At 44.1% G+C, this 22,436-nt stretch overlaps 1 protein-coding gene across 3 annotated transcripts in view; it reads left to right on the top strand.

Moving 5' to 3' along the window:
- Nucleotides 1–22,436, top strand: part of LOC139754258 (neuroligin-2-like) — a 158,272-nt gene that overhangs the window by 50,949 nt on the left and 84,887 nt on the right. The gene's annotated exons all lie outside the window — the stretch shown is intronic.

The raw sequence follows: 22,436 nt of genomic DNA, 5'->3' as shown, positions 1-22,436 counted from the left end.
CTCTCTCTCCATCACCGAAGTAAATCCCCTTGGGAGGGATAGTGTGTGTGTGTGTGTATGTGAGTGTGTGTGTGTGTGTGTGTGTGTGTGTGTGTGTTTCCTTATCTCTCGGGTGTTGGGAATCCTGCTTATCCCACAGCCTTCTCAGACGCTGCTGCTTCTGTCCTCTTCTCTCTCTTTCTCTCTCTCTCTCTCTCTCTCTCTCTCTCTCTCTCTCTCTCTCTCTCCCCGCGCGCGCGCGCGCGCGTTGTAAATAGTGGGAAAGCAATCCTGTCCGTATTTACAGAGATCGTCGGCCGCTCCCGAGGCCCCGCAGTGTGGAGCGGCCACTGGCGCATTGTGAGTAGGGCGGTGGTAGGGTGTGGTGGTATATCAGAATTTGCATATTAAAGCAGTGCACGGTAACGTCCAATAATCTTAATGGAATGTAACCAGCTTAGAGAGAGAGAGAGAGAGAGAGAGAGAGAGAGAGAGAGAGAGAGAGAGAGAGGAAGGGGACCTCCACGATGAACCTGCTGCTGAGTCGCTTGGCTCTTAGCGTCCCAGACCATGCGTGTCTCCTCTCTCTCTCTCTCTCTCTCTCTCTCTCTCTCTCTCTCTCTCTCTCTCTCTTCATCACGTGCCTCGCTAGGTTCCTCCCTCAACCCATATATATATACCAAAGACCATCGATCACATCAGGTTCGTTTGATTATGTGAGGGACTTGGCATGACGCATCGTCGAATGAGGCATCACTGATTTTCAGCATCACATGGACAAGGGCTTCGTGCCATTGTCACACCACCATCGCCAATATGCGATCTACTTTGCCACTACAGTATACACCACTATGGATCATACCACCACTACAGTATACACCACTGTGGATCATAACCACCACTACAGTATACACCACTGTGGATCATAACCACTACTGCAGTATGCACCACTATGCATCATAACCACCACAACAGTATACACCACTATGGATCATAACCACCACTACAGTATACACCACTATGGATCATACCACCACTACAGTATACACCACTATGGATCATAAGCGCCACTACATGTTGCGCGACTACACCACATATCAACATGTACCGTGACACCAGGAGCCAGCATGCACGACGCCTATCACGTCATGCACCAATAATTCACCGACTACTGTGTCGCATACCTGCCCACCATGCACCACTGCCTCAGGCATTACTCCGCCACGCTGCATTATCTCATGCATCAACACCGCACACACACACACACACACACCATTACCCTTTTGCATCACTGGGTCGTACACCACTGCGTTACGCCTCACTGTGCCATGCTACACACTCGCAGACATGCCTCTTCTTCGCCCCTGGGGTGCATTTAAATGCGCTCTTATCACACAACCCCCCTGCCTCAGACATCTATATCCCATCCCAGCCTCGATCCCCTTCAGAGAGGGATCGGGTCCCTTAAATTGGCGTGAAAACATCATTCTAAAGAGTCTCGTTCAAGGTGATTAAAGGACTTTATTTATGGTTCTCAAGAGGTTAGGTCAATGGGCTCCGGGTGAGGGGTGTGTCGGGGTGGAAAGAGGAAAGCAGTAATCGAGCTAATGTTAACGTAATTATCCGAAATAAAAAGCCTTCTGAGATTTTTCTTTTCACGGTGCATTATGATAACGTCCCTGGCATATATAGAAAGAGGGTATCCAGCAGGCACTTGTCTGGAATTGCGAGGTTGAAGATTAGCTACGAGTTTGGCGTCACGGGTATGATGCACTCCTGTCCTAGCCTGTCTGTTCACTGTCTGTCTGTCTATCAAACGTGTACACCCCATGTAGACAGACACTTCTCTCTCATCAGTGGGTAAAGCGTCGTATAGAAATCTCCTGTGTGATAAGTTTGACAGGATTTCTCAAGGCTAGATGACCCTGCATTTAACCCCCGAAATGAAGGAGTGTTGTTAGGAAGAGCTTGTGCCAGTATTATGATAGGAAATCATAACCCAGTCATAAGAATCTTGCTTAAGCAACGAATTGCCATATGACCTTTTACGGTTTTCACCCATAGTGAATGAGGTCATTCATTGAGACAGTGATTTAACAAATGTATGAGGATATGTGCAAGTCTGTAAGACAAACAGGGGTGTATGTATGCCCATAAGAGATAAGTGTACGCAGAAACAGTTAGCTGAAAAGGCACACACACACACACACACACACACACTCTCCTAGCTTAGGCTGGTGTGTGTGTGTGTCTAAACACACACACACACACACACACACACACACACACACACACACACACACACACACACACACACACACACACTTGAAGACATTGCACATAAGTTCAAAGTTAAGAGACATGACAACAGCAATTTAAAATCCTCTTCTCGTAGCCCACAAGAAGTTAACACACACACACACACACACACACACTGTATTTGTACATAACACTTGAAGTATCACAGCATTTAGTATGTCTTGAAGATATTGTTGTCACATGTGTGGTACCTCGACGTTTGTACAAAATCAGGTCAGTTGCCATGTTTTCCCACACCCTCATGAGAGTCTCGAATACAATATAGCACACACACACACACACATATTGTCACTCACTCGGGCATTACTGCAGATTGGGTGGGGGGTCATTACTTTCTTTGAAAAGTCAATAATTGGTTTTATTCTATCGGCCTAACCAGAAGTTATGTGATTTTTGTATCGAGATTTTTGTCAATGTGTTTAAATCTGGGTGTGTATGAGTTTTCGGAAGGGTGGTACGTAGTCTCATATGCGCGCGCGCGCGCGCACACACACACACACACACACACACACACACACACACACACACACACACACTCACTCACTCACTGGTACACTTGCAAATCTTCATCATTTGGTTCTTAAGCTGGATTAAGTTAAAAGAAGTGAGTAGAAATGTTCAAGAGATAGGGAGCACGAGTGTAAAACTCCCTCCACATACAGTACACACACACACACACACACGCACATTCAAGAGGTGAGGCCCCACGTGTGTAGAACTCTCTCTCTCTGGTGCAGTACATGTAGATGGTAACATACACAAGCCGCCGCTAAGTACATGCTTATAAACTTGCGAAGAATACTGTTTCCCAACTCCAGACACTGGTTAAGACAACACGGATCTCTGATATAGTGGCTTACTCGGCTCCAGACACTCGCTAAGATGACACAGATCTCAAAACCGTCGGTTACTCGCTTATATGAGTACGATTTATCCCTAAGGCAATAGTAAGATATAGACGACTCATCCTGACTCGCTGGGTAAGGAAATAGGTCCATCGCAGACACTAACCACGGATCCTTTTATCCGTCGCCTTGGATCAACTATTCAAGGCGCTCGATCCCTCAGCCTCTCACGTCCAACGCTAAACACTTCGATCCCAGACACTAATCGAGACGCAGGAGCTCTAAACTTCAGACGCTAAACAAAATATATATAGTTACTTTAGCTCGTAGACTGACGGGGAAGACGAACCCCTGAGGCCAGCACTAACCATGAAAGACATTAACTAGTAAATGGGTCCTTAAATCCCTTGGCATTAACCTCAAGAAAATGCTCTCTTCAGCCACAGGCATTGACCAAGGTAAAGATCCTTCAACCCCTCACACACACACACACACACACACACACACACACACATATATATATATGTTTTATTTATATTTATAAACAAATGCATCTCACCTGATGCCAAGAGATGGCATTCAGTTTCCCTTAACTATACAACTGGTTCCTTGAACCTCATAAGCAAAAAAGATACAGGTTCTTCATCCCCACAAACTGATTTAGAAACATGTCCTTGAAACTCGTACATTTGTCATGAAAGAGATTCTTCACGTTATCCCTGGTGATGTTTGAACCCTATATAGTCCATAGATTAATCCTTGAGCTATAGAAGCTAAATGTGATAAGATTGTTCTATCTCAGATACTTATAGATATATCCTTCATCCGTAGATAAGAAATGTATCATCCTATCCTAGACCAACAAATGCCCATCCCCTGGCGTTGAACAATGTATTGTTCGACCGACATGCCAAAGAAACAGAAGCTTCGGTTGCAAACATAAAGTTGCACATTTCTCAGTTTTTCTGCACTGAAAAAGAGAGATCCTTTTCCACTCGCCGAGCAAGAAATAAGTCCCTTAATCTCGCACATCCAGACGGGAGCAGATCCTCCTCTCCGAGACATGAAGGAACACACATTTTCTCCTCCATCGCAAAGAAAAAGATCCCACTGGTAGCCTAGCTTATATAGAACTAGATCCTTCAGCCACAGTCTCTAATCTGAGGAGATCTCCCTTGGCTCTCAGGAATACGATACCATCCCACAAGAAAAAAATATATAGAAAGCACTCAACTATAAGGGGCCAAAAGTAGGCTCTTCTACGGCAGATCAACCACTTAAGTTCGCCCCCAACGCTTAAACCAACTTCATCTCTCTCTTGATTTCTTTCCCCCCACTTACAGGCACAACTGTGTCTTTAAGGAAGAAATATCCCTTGCGATTTGGAAAACCTTAGAGGCTCTTGGGCGGCGCGTGTCTTTGCTGAAGATCTCATTAGCTTGCCGACTCACGTAGCGACCGCAAGGCAAAACGACCCAATTGTAAGCCCGCAGGAATTTTTATACCCTGGTGGGGGATGCGATGGAGTGCCTTCGTCGGGAGGGAGAGTTTCCTGGTGTTTGTGCTGGTACTCCGCCTTGCGGATTTTACTTGTATGGGCCTTTAAGCGTCTGAAAGCGTCTGACTCCGTAGATGAGATGGTTGCATTTTCTGTGGGGTGTGATGAGGCTGGTGTGTGGGTATTATTTCGTGGTGTTATTGTTGGGGCGGATTGTGGTGCTCTTTTTGCTGTGGTGGTGGAGGGGAGAGGGTGGATGAGTGGCCTTTTGGCATTCACTGTGTTTTGCTTGGCGTGGTTTGTGGCATTCCATGGTAGGGATGGCTTGTGGCGTTCTTCGTCTGGTAATGCGTAGGTTCTTAGGCTTTCTCTGAACCATAGAGGGTGATGGCTCAAAGGCATTCCTTATACTCTGGTCTGGTTCGTTGTGTTCTCTATTCTCTGGTAGGATTAATTGTGGAGCTCTTGGCAGTGTTCTTGAGGATGGCCATTAGCAGCTATTCTTTGTGTTGTGGGAGGATGGCTTGTAGCGTTCTTATTGCTGTAGGGAATAGCGTGTGGCATTCTTCGTGCCTTGAAGAGCCGGCTTAAGAAAGTCTCTGTGAGCTGTGGGAGAATGTCCAGTGGCGTTCTCCAAGCTTTGAGGAATGGCATAAAGCATTCCTTGTGCTGTGTGTGAGAGTGGCTTGCGAAAGCCTGTGGGCTGTGGCATTCCTTAACCCACTGGGAATGGCATGTGGCATTCTTTGTACTGTAAGAGAAAGGCTTGTGATATTCCGCCCTATGATGGGGTTTTGGTAGTGATATTCGAATTCCCATGGCGGGGATGGATAGGGATATTCACTCCTCTCTGGTGTTACTTTCTATCCTCCAGTAGGATCAACCTGATTCGAAGTTGCTCTATGGGGACGGCGACCGACGGAATACATATTCCATCGATGGTTTAATTCCTTTTATGCGCACATGCACGACGTTGCGCGATCGGTGGACGGTGGGACAACTCTTGGCTGCAAGCGGTACTAACCTTTATAGTATGATGCTGTGAACTTTGGCTTGACCTCTTCAGGGTCTTACCCTGTAAGTGCTCAACCGATTGAGAAATGTTGTAAACGACCTGATTATGAGGTTGTTAATAACATAAGCGGGTTTGTGATTTTTTTTTTTTCTACATGGAATATTTCTTTTCATCGATAAAGCTTAAGAAGTAATAAGTATTGAATACAGAATTCGTCAGCTTATATTTTGCTATCAGCATAGCCTGTCATGTGGGCCTTTGAATGTCACTACTTCCCTGCGTGAGCCAAACCACGGTTAACGAAGCCATGCTTATCGAAGTCACTGTTAGCGAAGCCATTGTTAGCGAACCCATATTTATAGCAACCATGGTTGGCAAAGCCATAGTTAACGAAGCCACTTGTTAGCGAGTACATATAGTTAAGGCAGCCACTTTTATCACAGCCGTAGTTAACAAGGCCCCCTGTTATCGAAGCCGCAGAATCCAATATTTTAACCCTGAATAGATATGTTTCCTCTTGTCCCTCTGGGCAATCTCTTTCTTTAGCCTCGTGAACTGTCCTCTTGTTCTCGAGTCTCGTCTGTTATCAGACATCTGGTTTATGATATCATTGTGACCTAAGAATTTATAGGTGGTTCTCATATCTTCCTTTGTCGTCGTCTTTTCCTCCACCGTGGGCGGATCGAGCGCTTCTCTCTCTCTCTCTCTCTCTCTCTCTCTCTCTCTCTCTCTCTCTCTCTCTCTCTCTCTCTCTCTCTCTCTCTCTCATAACACATTTCACTCGGTTCTCAGCAGGTTTTTAATCTTCCTCAATTGCACGTGCGTTCGCGCGTCTGTTATATGTGATAGAAGATAAACAGATGGCACCATCATACACAAGTGTGCTTCAAGTGTTCATATAACAAACATAAGTTTGCTTTAAGTGTTCATATAACATGGAGTGGGGCGGGGGGTCTTCGATGAAAGGACTCGAGTGAGTGTGAAGATGTGGCGTGAGTAACCTTTGTGACAGAACGGGGAACGAATTGCGCAAATGATGGATGTTTTCCCCCCTGCCAGCCTACCACAAGGACAGAGTCATCTATGTACACCAGACGCTTCTGGTGTTGCGAGGAGTGTGGGAGTCGAGCCGATGTGGGTCAAATGGCCCACCAGGCTCCCTCGCCGCTCGTTGTGGCTCGTAAAGCTGATCCCATGCCTCGCTTATGGTCGCCACCTGTCGATGATTGATCACTGGATGTCTGTCCCTCCCTCCCTCTTGGTGCCCGGGAGCTGCAATGCAAGCTTTTGTTGTCCATATGGTGTCTGCGAGGAGACCCAACTTTGACCTTCTTAGACGGTGGTGCGAACGAACATCGTCCATCCAGACCGTGGTGCGAAGTAGCACTCTCCTTTTAGGCCGTGGTGTGAACTGAGACTGTCGCACCAATGTCTGTGGTGCGATAGAAAAAAATACATTATTCTCTACGTTGCCATCTTGCATTGTCCTGATATTTACGGTGCAAAAGAACGCCGTCTTTCTCGAGTTTACGGTGCAAAAGAACATTGTGCCTCCTTGAGTTTACTGTCCCCCTAGTGTCTGCGCAACAAACTAACACTGTCCCCCTAGTGTCTGCTCTGCAGACTAACACTGTCTCCAAATTATATGTCTCTCGGGCGTTAGGACGTTAAGACAACATACCATCACCACGACCACTGCACAAATGCCGGAATTGAGTGCATCAGTCCAGCAGGTGTGTGTGGGTGTGTGGGTTGACGTGTTAACTGTATTCGTTATATTGAATGGATTGACGTCATACCAAGTTACGTCAACAGCGTCACAATACCCACTCAGAAGCTTCCCGCCTCTGGATTAAAATAGTGAAGAATAATATTAAAAAAGGTAGATTTTTTAAACAGTGGTCACAGTAGGTAAATACATATTTACCTTATCAATGTTGTCCGTATTATTCTCCGTAATTTTTACCGTCGATCACAATTGCTGAAATGTAAATTACAACGCATTTTTTCCCGCTAGATTCTGAATTGACATGATCACGTACGTACGTAGTCGTACATTCTGATGAATTCATTGGTTTAACGCTGTTTGGCCTGAAGCTTTTGTGAAAGCAGTTAATTCACAATGGAAGTTTACGAGGGATAAGTTGATTGAAGATTTCTTTCTCTGTGAAAGCAGGTGTTCTTTCTTTTTTTTCATTTCATTCAAAGTTTGTAAAAGTATTGTTGGTGGTAAGATACAGAGCATATTTTTCGTTCTTAGAAATTATAGAAATATTGACTTTGCAGTATTCATTCATGTAAAAAAAATATGGTTAGTATCGGATAATATATTACAAATTAAGGAGCAGCTACTGTAGGACACTCGGGTAACTCTCCATTAGTAACTGGGTAAACACATCCTAAATTAAGGAGCCGCTACTGTAGGACACTCGGGTAACTCTCTATTAGTAACTGGGTAAACACATCCTAAATTAAGGAGCCGCTACTGTAGAACACTCGGGTAACTCTCTATTAGTAACTGGGTAAACACATCCTAAATTAAGGAGCAGCTACTGTAGGACACTCGGGTAACTCGTTTCCCCTACCGTCAGCCATCTAGCCTTGACGTAACAACCCCTCGTACAGAGACGACGAATACAGGACGGTTCTGATGTCATGTGACGTGAGTCGTTCACACACTTGTGCCGCCACCTTCGCATCACATGCTTCAGATTGGGACAGCAGCAACACCCCATCAGTCGCGTCAGGTGTGAGGGCGTGCTTCACTTGTTGGATGGGATACACAAGATGATGACGATGTGTCCGGGTTAGGACGCAGAGTAGAAGGGTTGCGAGTGTTTGTGCGCACGGAGACGGTGTGGGGTATAGTTGTATGTTGTCATGCAGGAGGAGGAGATGATGTGGGAGTGGTTGTAGGCTGTTAGGGAGTTAAAAAAGACTCCGAGGTGGGGAATAGTTTGATGTACGTTATCATACGGGAGGTACAGAGATGGGAGTGGGAGGCCTTGAGCCTTATACGGGAGACAGAGCGGGGTTGTGGCATGTTTTTGAAGGCTATCATACGGGAGGATATGAGGTCTTTTGAGTTATCATACGGGACTTAGAGAAAGAGGTGGGTGCCTCACCTTTTCTTCTGAAGTGTAATCATGAATATAGAAGGACACTTTGGAGGTTTTGAGTCATCACACGGGAGGTAGAGAAAGGGGGAATGCTTCACTTTTTCTTCTGGAATGCATTTATAGATACAGAAGGACACTTTGGTTGGGCGCAAGGTAGAGAAAGATGCCTCGTCTGGTGTGGTGTGTTGGGGTAAGCCATATGGGAACTCACTAATGAAGACAGGTCGGGTTACTGGTATGAGAGCCATAGCTGATGGGTAGTTAGGTGGTTAGTAGACGGGGTGGTATGACAGAACTAGATGGGTGAGTGGCCGGTAACGGTGGAATGGTTAAGACGCATTGGGTGGGTGGGTGGACGATAGAACAGGGGCGGTGTGGGCGATAGGGGCTGCGTGGGGGCGAGCGAGTGGCAGCCTAGAGAAAAGGGGAGGTGTTAAGGGAGGTCGGGGCTGCAAGCTGGAGGAGGAGGTGAGGGGCCGGGAGAGTCGACTCCTGGTGTCGCTGTGTGAACGTCAGTCTACGAAGATAGATAGTTTGAGAGAGAGAGAGAGAGAGAGAGAGAGAGAGAGGTGAAGAGATAGCATATTTGCCAGAATGAAAACTTTTGACTTAATCTGCACATACGCTAGGTAAAACAAACACACACGCACACACACACACACACACACACATGGATAGATAGATAGACTATCGGTGAGAACTTTTAAGGTGAAAGTCCCCCTTCGTGACACACAATTTTGATCCACTTCTCAGTGTTCCACGGACTTCATCCTGGCTCTTTCTTTTTTCTTCTTTCTTTTTTGAGGAAGACAGAGCAGTCCCACAGTACGTTGTACACTTAATTTCAGATTCGACGGGTGGAAGAAAATTTGGACAGCCATCCGAGGTAGTGTGAGTTACCCGAATGTTTACCGTTTCCGAAGACCATGTGTTTGCCCCGTCAGTTAAGCTGTGACCCAACACCTCTTACTCAAACTGACCCTGTTTGACTTTTGACACTGTTTCAGCGCCACGCGTTGGAGATGGTGTGTGTGTGTGTGTGTTTGTGTTTTACATCCAAATGTGCTCTTCCCATTTAAACGAAGTAGCGTCAGGACTAAACGTAAACATGACTTCATTTAGACTCGTCCACTCTCTACCTGTCATGTATAATGTGCCCCAAACTGAGTAAGGTTGAGTTTAATAAGTACACCAGAGGAGAGAACGTTGCCGAGACGAATTAGAATTGGGGAAAGAGAGAGACGAGTTAAATGAAATTCAAAGAGCTGGCACCAGCGTAGGTTAGAGGCGGGCACTTTGTGCTGAGCCGAACTGATCCGGAAGGAACCAGTGAACGTGAGGGAAAGGGAACGTGTCGAGCTGAACCAGTGAACAGGAGGGAAAGGGAACGTGTCGAGCTGAACCAGTGAACGGGAGGGAAAGGGAACGTGTCGAGCTGAACTACTGAACGGGAGGGAAAGGGAACGTGTCGAGCTGAACCAGTGAACGGCAGGGAAAGGGAACGTGTCGAGCTGAACCAGTGAATGGGAGGGAAAGGGAACGTGTCGAGATGAACCAGTTGAACGGGAGGGAAAGGGAATGTTTCGAGCTGAACCAATGACCGGGAAGTAAGCCGTACTCAGTTAAGATATGGAGTCACTATTGTGGATACCCTTTTTCGCCCTGAGCCAAGAGAACATGGATGGACCGGTAGCAGATTTTGTGAGGGTAGGCTTAAAAACTGTCACTCCTTCACATATACCTTCATGCAGTCATATTTCGTCTTAAGAGATGAATTACGCCTGGTGATACCAAGTCATTGGACTCGAATAGTGATATGTTCTCAAATATTCCCTCACACTTTATGAAGAGTTTTCAGCCGTGAAATCTTGAGAGGAAGTCGTTTAATGGAGTCTGAATCTGTATAAGGTCAGAAAAAAGAATTAAGTAAATCCGTGAGAGATTTTAGTTACATTTCTCAATGTTCTCGTAGAATCAGGCTGGATGCAAGCCTTCATAATGCAGTGGTTTGCTTCGTGCTTATATATCTCATTACTGGGTACTCGATTGTCATTGGGGAATCCTGCTTGAACAAGACTGAGCTGTTTCTCGTCACCCATTGAAGGAGGTGTATAGGCCAGGTATATATGAGTATTAGTAGACTGAAGTCCAACCTTAATGTGAGAATTAATGCCCGTGGTTTGTGCCTTTAAAAAAAAAGCTATTGGTAGATCGTGACTTGAAAGAGTTGGAGATACGGTAGCCAAGACAGAGGCCTGTCTTCACAGACATACTGGCATTATATGATAATTTCAAGTCTTTGACTCTGGAATGAGTTCACGGTATGTTCCTCTTGAACCTACCGACGACGCAGTCGTGTACACCACAGAGAACAGAGAAGCATGGAACAAGTTTGTTGAGTTCCAGCTGTGCACTCTCTTCCAGGCACGCCATCTCTCCAGTCGCCGCCGCTACCGCCTTTCTCAGACCGTACAGAAATAGCCGCTCTAAGTTGGCTATTATCCCTGGGCATAAGATTATGTAAATGTTTTTAGCCGTAATTTAAAGATAACCTGGAAGCTGGCTGGGAGAGTTCCAGACCCCTGGCATTAATAGCTACAGCCGTGGGACCTGGAACCTTTAAGGTTAAGGGAGGCAGAGGCTTGCAGGATCAGCTGGAGATTTAGTGGTAGTCTTATGGTCGGGATTTTCAGGGAGGCTTAGATGAGGACGTGGGGGTGGGAGGAGGAGTTGCTTTTGGTAGGTTTGTAGTCGGACTTGTAACTCTGGGGTGGGTAGGTGGAAGGGACTGTAACGTATGAGTAATGCAGTTGCTATATACTGCTGGCGAACTCGTGATACGAAGTATAACTCTACTAGTCGAAGTTGAAGCCGTCTATAGTGTAAAATAGATACTAGTGCCTCTAGTTCTAGTGCATACAGTGGAATACCAACAACATTTGGGTGTGGAAGTTCCAGGTTAATGATGCTTTTGAGTCAGTAATGGAAATTACAATATGGAGTCCTTTAAGGTGCAAGATTTCGGGAATTTAAGCGGATGGACTTGGAAATCGGTTTAAGTTGGGGGATTTAGAATATTAAAGAGGGTTTAACCCTTTTGAGCCAAAGGATTCCGAAAACGCGTGTTAAAAAGCTGTTAGAATCGAAAGCATAGATTCCCGGGAATCTTAAAAGCTCTTACAAAGCTCCAAGGCTGCGCTACTGCCAGTAGCAGGGAAGTGATGGACGTCTTGCGAGTGAGATGATCTTTAGTGAAACATGTATTCCCTTCTGCTTGTCGTCAACATGGTATCAAACATTCCGCTTCAATTAGACTATCTGACGAAGTCTTGAACGAGGTAAATAAAAAAATCACGCCAGCAACATTCAACACAAAAATATACACATTACGAAAGAACCTATATGTAGTAAGATTATGATAATTTGATATTACGAAAAAAAATATAAAAGATTATAAAAAGATTGTGTAGAAGAGTATCCACAAAGCACTCTGTAAAGGCTGAAGAATATAGATATTAGTTAAGTCTGTAGCCTTTTTTTGCTGGATATACAGTGCAAATGTTTACATATATAGCTCCCCACTTGCCCTCGTCAATGAATGCCCAGGTAGCAGTGCATAGCGCATGATTATGTAGATGAGAATATAGTATTATGGTGTGGGATGGTCTAGGTTAGGGTGGGCTTGTGAGATGAAACAGTCGAAGGTATTCACTAATTTCTTAACTGTCTTTGATGGTGCTTCCAACACACCTGACATTGCTGTGAAAATATGAGAATTTTTATACGATATTTGAGACAGGATCTTTGAGCAGTGGCTCCCTGTATGCACGAAAAAAAAAACGAAATATTTTATGGATTTGCGAATATAATTAACATAATAGGATTCGAGCAGATTTATGATCGAGTTTGTAAAGTGAAAGCTACTGTGTCCTTTTGAAAATGGGGAATTTATTGTACTTTACAATTTACGATTATTTATGGTGTTCCGGTGAACTGGTTACGTTGGAAAGATTTTATTATACTTCATGTATGGGTATGAGGGCAGCCATTCATCGACAGAATGTGATATTTCCCAATTCCCTGTGAGAATGACGAGTTGGCACAAAAAGTTGTTAACTTCTGTCGATAAGTGTATAAATGGCATTAGTTCAGGAACAAGTTGGGTACAAATGAGGCTGTTATTGGCTTGTGTGGTCGTGGTGGAGAATGTTACAGAAGTTGTTGGATGTGGGATGAGTTATTGATGAAGCCAACAATTTGTAGGCACTCGACACACACAAGATCGTCTTTGATGTTGATTCACAGTTCATCTGTTGAAGCCAGTGTACGCGGTTGAGATCAGTGATAAAGGCAGTAGGGTCGACTGTATAGGTTCGAATGTTTTTTGCGGAAGTGAGTCCACAGTCATGCCAGCTGTTCATCCATCAATGATAAAGCCAGGAGGGTCGAGTGTATAGGTTCGAATGTTTTTTTGCGGAAGTCAGTCCACAGTCATGCCAGCTGTTCATCCTCATCTAAGGGTTGGTGAATTAGGATATTCAGTTTCCCGTACCGTAGTCTGTTAACCCCTCAAAAAAAAATTATAATTCACTAAAAATTCTTGGTCATATCCCACATCAGTACCACAGTTTGCCGCAAGACTCACATTCAGAGAATGTGCAAGACCAAAAATTACATGGAAGAAAAAGTTAATGAACTCACAAGGCTGGAAAGAATTTAAAAACTCACACTTTGTCATGTTATTAATCATACTAATACATTTCTAGTATCATGAATGAATCATATGGTCTTAATACAGTCTAAAATTTACTTGCAAAATAAAAAGTTCATGTACTCAGGCAGAAAAAAGAAACTCGTTCAATTTTTCAAAACATTATTAATTCTAATATATTTCTACTATAATTCTTAAAGCAACATAAATCTCTGACCCAGGGAAAAGGTTTGTCATAATTCCATGTCTTTTTTTCATTGACTATATTTTCTTTAGTTTGCATTACATCAGCTACCATTTTCCCATTTTCTTTTACCGTCTCTTTTGGGGCACTTAACCCGTAGAATTATTATTAACCTTAGCGTAAATGTAAGTTTATGTTAGTCGATATTTGTAAACTGTTGATGTTAGTCGATATTTGTTCTTGTAATCGCTTCTTACACTGAAATACAGTGTTGGCTATGATCGTATCATATATGCCAATATCTTTTTGAAAGATGTCCATGTTATATGTAAGTTTTTAAGTCATTTACATTGGAACATTCGGACGCTAACGCGGGAGGCAGCTACAAAGTATAATAGATATAAATAAATGTAATATATATATATATATATATATATATATATATATATATATATATATATATATATATATATATATATAGCGGTGAACGGAATATCAGATGTCAGTGTTCATCCACTGTGAGGTTTATTGCCTTAAAGGTCGGTTATTACCCGGATGCTTTAAGAACTGCTTGCTGCAAACTTTTCCAATTAACTATGTTCAACTTGTAATTAATCTGCCGTTAGTTACTGAATTTACTACAATATTATTCAGATTTATTATTGTATGTTATTATAAAAGTGTCATTTGTGCTACTAATATTGATTGATTGGAGCCAGTTTATATGTAATATTGAGAAAATGAGATCTGAAATTGGACTTGGAGTGGGCGAAACTTTGAAATTATAAGTATATACCCCAGCATCGCCCTGCTGTTGGGCTCTCCCCCCTTGCGCAGCGCCCAGGAAGGCAGCCGCTTCTTCCGGGCGAGACCACAGGCCAAGAAGCGTGTTGGCGAGTGATGTCTTTGTGAGGGGAGTGTAGAGAGTGTGTGTCTTGTCTTCATCATGACAGTTGCATTTTGGCGTTGTCGGATTCTTTATATATATATATATATATATATATATATATATATATATATATATATATATATATATATATATATATATATATATATATATATATATATATATATATATATTGGAAAGTATCATAAATTTGCGCGTGATCAAGATATTCCTTTGAGTCCACGAGGAAAATGAAACACGCTAAGTTCCCAAGTGCACTTTCGTGTAATAATCACATCATCAGGGGAGACACAAGAGAGAAATATAACAGTCAGTTGATATACATCGAAGAGACGAAGCTAGGACGCATTTGGTAAACATGATTGTCTTGAACAAGGGCTAAGAATATATATATATATATATATATATATATATATATATATATATATATATATATATATATATATATTAGCCCTTACCAGACTTTACCTTTGGTAAGGCTGTATAACTGTCAATAGACAGACGGGGAACACTAGTCTCGGGCATGGACATTCTCGCTCCAAAAATGTCCGGTCATGTCCCTCCTCCTTCTTGGAGCGCAACCTCAAGGCTGCAGGAGCGTTGTAAAAGGAGCCCTGCGGTTTTATGATAATACTAATAAAATTGTTTTACGAGACATAAACGGAATTTCCTGATGCTTCACATATTTTTCGACTCTGGTGTAAGGCAATCAACTGAGCTGCTGTTATGAAGCGACACTCGTTTGATTAACGGTCTAACGGATGTTTGACGTAGACAGACTGGTCATATAGCGTCCTCTGTCTGTAGAAGGAGCTGAATTTGCTTCGTCTTACGTTGGGTGTTGAAATTAGCTCCGATGGAGAGACGATTTTTTTTTTTTGTTTGTTTTTTCTTAGGGGTATATATAATACTCTTGTCCTTCTTAGGTCTTTTGCTCATAATATACGACGGGGAACTGGGAATGTGGGAGGGGTTTAGGATGACGTCATTCAACATGAATTCTCATTGGTGAGCAAGATCTGCAAGTTGCCATTAGATGCATCAAATACGAACAGCTGTATTGACGGTGTTACAAAAATACGATGGGCCTTCTCGCACAGGGTCTTTGCTTTTCTTATCAGTTTTAATCAGGCAGCTGTTTTGTAATGGACATTTCACTGCCAAACAAAAGGAGAGGTATATATATCATACAAATCTCTAACAGCCAGGATCGAACCCGGGACCCCTGTGCAAGAGGCGGGAATGCTAACCGCTAGGCTATGGGCCTGGCTAATAGAAAATAACTATTCGAATACTAAGTACTCGAATACCCTTCGTCTCACGTTGGTGAGCAACGGGGTCTACACCGGTCATTTCCCAACAGACGCACATAGCCAGCAGATAGCATTTTGCCGAACCTAACTGTACAACGCGGAGGTATATGAATGCAAACATAGTGCATAGAAACGCGCACCTTTATAGAACATACAAACCTCCAACAGCCAGGATCGAACCCGGGACCCCTGTGCCAGAGGCGGGAATGCTAACCACGTACAGTTAGGTCCAACGGGCCGCGTTAGATCAAACCGGCATAGGTTTGAATCCTGGTCGCGGTAATTGGTCCACAGTCCACCCAGCTGTTTATCCTCCCCCTCAGGGCTAGTCGATGGAATGGTTACTTGGCATAGGCTAGGGTGTGTGTGTGTGTGTGTGTGTATACATGCATACATAGGAGTAAAGACATAGCACACATATACAAGGTTAAGAGACGGGGCAACACGAGTGTAAAACTCGCTTCCCGTAAAACACGAATAGTAATTACACACACACACACACACACACACACACACACACACACACACACACACAGAGCCAGCTGCGAGGGTCTGGGAGTAATGACTGCCTCAGAAGTTCACAGGGGGACATGTCATCAAAATTCATGAGATTTGCAGTCGAATTGTTGAATCCTTGACGCGTGCAGGAACTCGAGTAGGTGTGTCCAGGGAGGGCATGGCCACGGGGGGGAGGGGGGGACGTTGCCAGGGAGGTTAAGGCATGAGAAGGGCGTTGCCAGGGAGTTTAAGGCCCTCTAGTCTGACAGTAAGGGTGAGGAGGCTAAAGGGAGAGGCCACTGGGCAGGGAGACCAGAGAGTCATCGTGGTCAGGACTAAAGCCAGGGAGTGTGTGGCCAAGCAGGGAGACAGGGAGGATGGTTCGGGAAGGGAGTGACTAATCAAGGAAGCAAGAGAGGGCATAGAGGAGTATTTATTTTCATAAGGAGAGGTTCTTCTTTCGCTTCGGGGGGACAGATTATATTTCTTGTGGGATGTTCTTGTGGCCCGAGTGTGGGGAAAGGGCAGCAAGAGAGAGCACAGAGAAGTATTTGTTTTCATAAGGAAAGGTTCTTCTTTTGCTCCGGGTGGGACAAATTATATTTCTTGGGGAATGTTCTTGTGGCCCTAGGATGGGAAATCATTCTGTTTTTTCTTTTGGATTTATTCTTCCTGCTCGAGTAAAACTCTAGGGGCACGAGAGTCATGGCAGGTAAAGCGTATTGGTGAAATTATGGCAGAGGCAATGAATGACTCAACTACTGGTGATGGAGGAGATAACCATCCTCGATCTGCCTTCGGAAGTGGAGTTGAATCGGATACCTAATCGCTGAACCATTTGATCCCTTATTCCAAAACCCCTTTTAGACAGTTATGAGAATGTCTCAGTTTTTTTTTTTCATAATCGAGAAAATATCAAACAACAAATATTTACTCTGTTGTTGATTAAAGCATTAAGTCATTAGGTTTAAAACGACCGACCATTAGACTCCAATATTATTTAATTTTTTTTTTCTCTCTCTAATAACGCCGCATTACCGTTTTCAGTAGCGTGGAAATTAATAACCCATAACTAATGATGGCACTAATAGCGTGTACTTTGCAGCTCAAAGCATCGCTCGTCTGACTGATGAAATGGCTAATGTGATCGCAAATGAAATTTTTGACTACAAATAAAGAACGTCACTTTTAGTCTCGTTTCACACAAAAAAAGGACGAGTGTTATCAGAAAATTTCTTAAAGACTGGAAAAAATGATAAAATTCTGGTTCATTCTTCTAAGTTTTTAATTTTTTCACTAACGTTTCGGCACATTTGAACGTAAAACACACACACACACACACACACACACACACACACACACATGGAATAAGATGACTTATATACATGGTGAATGCAGTCACTATACATAGAATTAAATTGTATGATGGATAGAGAACGTTAAAAGAGTGTGACGCTCCTTCCTCCCCCCCAACAGTAGAAAATGGTAATCACCCTAAACCATCTTGGCTCTTCCTTCAGCTGTATCTTGTATAACTGGCCCTCAAACCCACTAGGCCTCTAAGGAGCTTGCCCAGCGTCTCTGGTCAGACGACTGTCTATGGTATATTTGGTCGCACACGAAAGATGGAGAGCGTAATATAATTTCATAGAAATCATATGACGGATAACAGCGTATTGTCCGTGCAATATAAATGCGGATCTCATGTTATTTTAACGGATGTTTGGAATAATATTACGGATATTTGATATAATATTACGGATATTTGATGTATTTTCGTACTGGAGATCATCTTTGTGTTCTTGGGTTTAAGATATCGGGTTTGCGAAGCTCTTGAAATCGGGACGAACAGGACTGAAAGAACGATTTCTGGAATTTTTTTTTTCCTCTACATATTCGCCATTTCCCGCGTTAGCGAGGTAGCGTCAAGGACAAATAGCGAGAGAGAGAGAAGCATGAAAATTGAGTAATATTCAGTTAAGGAGGAGTAATTAGGGAGGAAGATACACTGAAACAGGTAGGTTATCAAGCGAGAAGTACTACTCACAGGAAGAATTTATCGGATAGAGGGAAATATGCGTAAAATAGAGAGAAAAAGACAAGTCGAAGCAAGGATTAAGTATTCAGCCAAGGGAGGAAGATAACAAGCAGAGGAAATATCTGCACCAGGAACTTCCCATAACACCGTCAAGAAGTAAAGATATTGAGGAAAATATTAGTTTATCTCTCTCTCTCTCTCTCTCTCTCTCTCTCTCTCTCTCTCTCTCTCTCTCTCTCTCTCTCTCCATCTCGTTCGATCCGAATCATTTTCCATTCACGGGAGTGGTGGTGGTGGAAGTGAAAGTCGCCCTAGTCTCTCTCTCTCTCTCTCTCTCTCTCTCTCTCTCTCTCTCTCTCTCTCTCTCTCTCTCATATGTTATTGCACATCCCACCCTCCCACCCTCCCTCAAAAGTCTCTTCGTCAGTGACTGGAGAAGTCTGGTAACAAAGTGCCTTCATGCGTCACCGTTGTATATCTTCGTCAGTCAGATAAGATAGACCACCTTCATAAGAAAGACAAGGAGGGAGGGAATTGTAAGACTTCGTGGATTCACAGGGCGCCGTCTTAGACTGAGAATTTGCAGCCCTTCGTCCCAAATGTTGGGAGGGAGAGAGAGATGAATGCGTGTGTGTGTCTAAATGTTTGTGCATGTGTTTATGTCCGTGTATCTGTGTATGTGTGTGTGTGTGTGTGTGTGTGTGTGTGTCTAAATGTTTGTGCATGTGTTTATGTTCGTGTATCTGTGTATGTGTGTGTGTGTGTCTAAATGTTTGTGCATGTGTTTATGTTCGTGTATCTGTGTATGTGTGTGTGTGTGTGTGTTGTTTGTGTGTCTAAATGTTTGTGCATGTGTTTATGTTCGTGTATCTGTGTATGTGTGTGTGTGTGTGTGTTGTTTGTGTGTCTAAATGTTTGTGCATGTGTTTATGTTCGTGTATCTGTGTATGTGTGTGTGTGTGTGTGTGTGTGTGTGTGCGCGCGTGTCCGTGAGGTAATCTCGGTGTTCCGTTTGTGCCTGCAGGAGCCCATGGCCTCCGTGCGTCTAGTGGTGATATACGAGACCCGTTGGCCATTAGTGGCCTGAATTATGGCCACAGTTTGTTTCCAAGGCCAAGTGGCGGTGATGGCCATGAACACCTGGCTCCTGCACACACGTGGCCACCATAAAGTTGGTCGGGCCACAAACCTAGCCACCACACCTGCCTTGCCACTACACACACACACACACACACACACACACACACACACATACTTAGGCACATTTAGCTTCCAGACACCTGTCCATCACGCATCCGAGCACTACACACCTGACTATCACAGACACCTTTCCACCATGCATCTGACGGATCACTACACATCTGCATGTTACTCTCTTATGGCCACTATGCACACCTGTGTACCACACGTCTGACTACCATAAACCTGGCTAACACACCAAGCCACTATCTCATGACACATATGGGCATCCAAACTACTGAGTCTACTACACACCTAACCACCACACACCTGATAGCTAAACATGTAAATACTACTCAACTGGACAACAAATTTCCCTTATTACACACCTGACCACTTCACACGGGACTACACCACATTTACCTACCATTAATCTGTCGATTGTGTACTTGACCACCGCACACCTGGCTGCTAAACACCCGACCACCACACGCCAAACCAGCACGTCACTTGTCCCTCACACAACTGTTCAGTAGAAAGAAATATACATATCTGTCCTCCTTACGCCCAAGCAGCACAAAGCTGTCTCGCCAAACACCTGGTTAGCACACACACCTGAACACCACACACCTGGCCACCTGCGACCTTGCCAGATACGCAGAAGAGCACCAGAACACTTCTGCCACCAATAAACACACACACATGACCACCTTACACATGGCCACCTTAATCCAATTGCCACCACACCCAAAAGTCACCCCATACCCTCCACCACACACCTGACCACCACACGTTGTCGTGGATACAGAACCGCTCCCATTTTCTTTAATGCTCTCAGTATGGCCTTCCATTAGCCCTTTGTCTTTTGGGGTTGTTAGTGCGTCGTGGAAGGTCGAATAGGTACGAATGTGCCATTAATTAATAGCTCTGCTATTTGTGTCTCGGCTAGATGTGAACAGCTGGCGGTTGAATGCAGTACAAATAGACTTTGAAGGATCAGTGAGTCTGGGGAGGGCGAAGGGAGGGAGACTTGAATTGTCGGAATGAATATAGTTATTTTGAAGACTTTGGTGATGTCAGATTTGGCTGAGATTGAGTACGGATCTAAAACGTCCTTATCCTTAGATCCAACACACACACACACACACACACACACACACACACACACACACACACACATACCTGGTACAGTAAAGGACTGTGGCAGCAGGTGCCTTATAAGCTGTCCACTAATTACTCTGCCTGGGAGGGAACACCGGGAACAGCTAGACACTAACGACCCTACTGATGATGGCAGCCCTAACGAGCATTGCCACAGGTCCTTTGTTCCCTCCCCGCATGGCTCGGCACCTCCCTTTGTCGGCCATGTCCAGGCTGCCACCAACAGGACCCCAACCACTGTCTTCTGGCCTCGTCCTTCCCTCCCAGGAACAGCCAGCCTCACGCCTCACCTTGACGCCCTGCCTGCTCAGTGGTGTGCTTCGAACCCGCTGAACTCCCACGACTGAATGAGTCCTCTCCTCTTCTTCCCTCCTATCTTCTCTTTTCCTGACATTCTTTCCCCCTTTGTTCTCTTATCGTAATTTCCTTTGTATTTCCCCACCATCAGATATCTTTCCTTATTCTTGTACCTCACTGTGGTGATAAGGCACGTAGGATAAGCTTCGTTCGTAACACGCTTCGAAACTGTACAGAGTACAACGCCATCTACTTTTGAGATTCGCAGTTGCGTTACCGAGTTGGCATTTGTGGCAATTCGAGTGGCATTTCTCATGTATCCCGCGTATCATCATCATTCTATTCTGATTATTAATTTTTCTCTGTGGCTGGATATTTGTGTAGCCCGACGCCTGGTGTGTCTTAGGATACACAGTGATTAATCATTCCGAATACCTGCGTGGGACTCAGGTGTTGAAGCTTAATCATCTAATGATTATAACGTGAACGTCGGTGGCCTTAATGACCCCCAGGCAGTGTATAGGCCTAGCGTAACTAGAGGCCAGACCTGAACCCCCAGACAAGCCAGAGGAAGCCTAGCCACAGATATTCCTCGAGGGAAGCCTAGCCACAGATATTCCTCGAGAGAAGCCTAGCCAGAGTATTCTTCAAGGGAAGCCTAGCCAGAGATATTCTTCGAGAGAAGCCTAGCTAGAGATATTCTTCTAGGGAAGCCTAGCCAGAGATATTCCTCGAGAGAAGCCTAGCCAGAGATATTCCTCAAGGGAAGCTTAACCTACAATATTCCTCTTTGTTGTGGTAGGTGTGATTGCTACTCGTATAATATTACATAGAAGTAACATGGCTGTTAGATATTCAGATAAAATCGTAGACGAATTTCGTTCCTGAAATACGTCGTTTACTAATGGTGGCTACGAGATGGTAAAACTTGACATTACTCCGTCAGTCTCTTGAGATTTTTTGATGGAGCTGGACGGCCAAACTTTTTCTAAAGTTCTAATACGTTTCGCCGACCTGAGTTAGGCATATACGAACTTGATGAGAATCGTGTGATCTAGATGCCTGTTTTGGGGATATTGGTAACCACCAGTTTCGTACGCACTATCCCCACACTATTATTTTGATCGTAATAGGTTTGGAAGCTGCTCTGACACTTTGTGAATGGCACAGACACTAGGCAGATGATGAAGGTAGGATGAACATTTGTGTTTAAGGAAACGTTATGATGGCAAATTATTTGTATACAACAAAAACGAGATGTTTCAGGGTGGCCTATTCTAATAAGTGTGTCTGTCCGTCCAACCGTCCACAATTAAAGGTTAAAACCGCATTGTCTGATTGTATTCAAATTTGGCACAGCGATACTTGGGAGA

This window comes from Panulirus ornatus, chromosome 16 (genome assembly GCF_036320965.1).
Source record: "Panulirus ornatus isolate Po-2019 chromosome 16, ASM3632096v1, whole genome shotgun sequence".
Lineage (NCBI taxonomy): Eukaryota > Metazoa > Arthropoda > Malacostraca > Decapoda > Palinuridae > Panulirus > Panulirus ornatus.
Note: the sequence above shows the minus strand (reverse complement) of the source record. Positions and strands in the feature narration are given on the sequence as shown.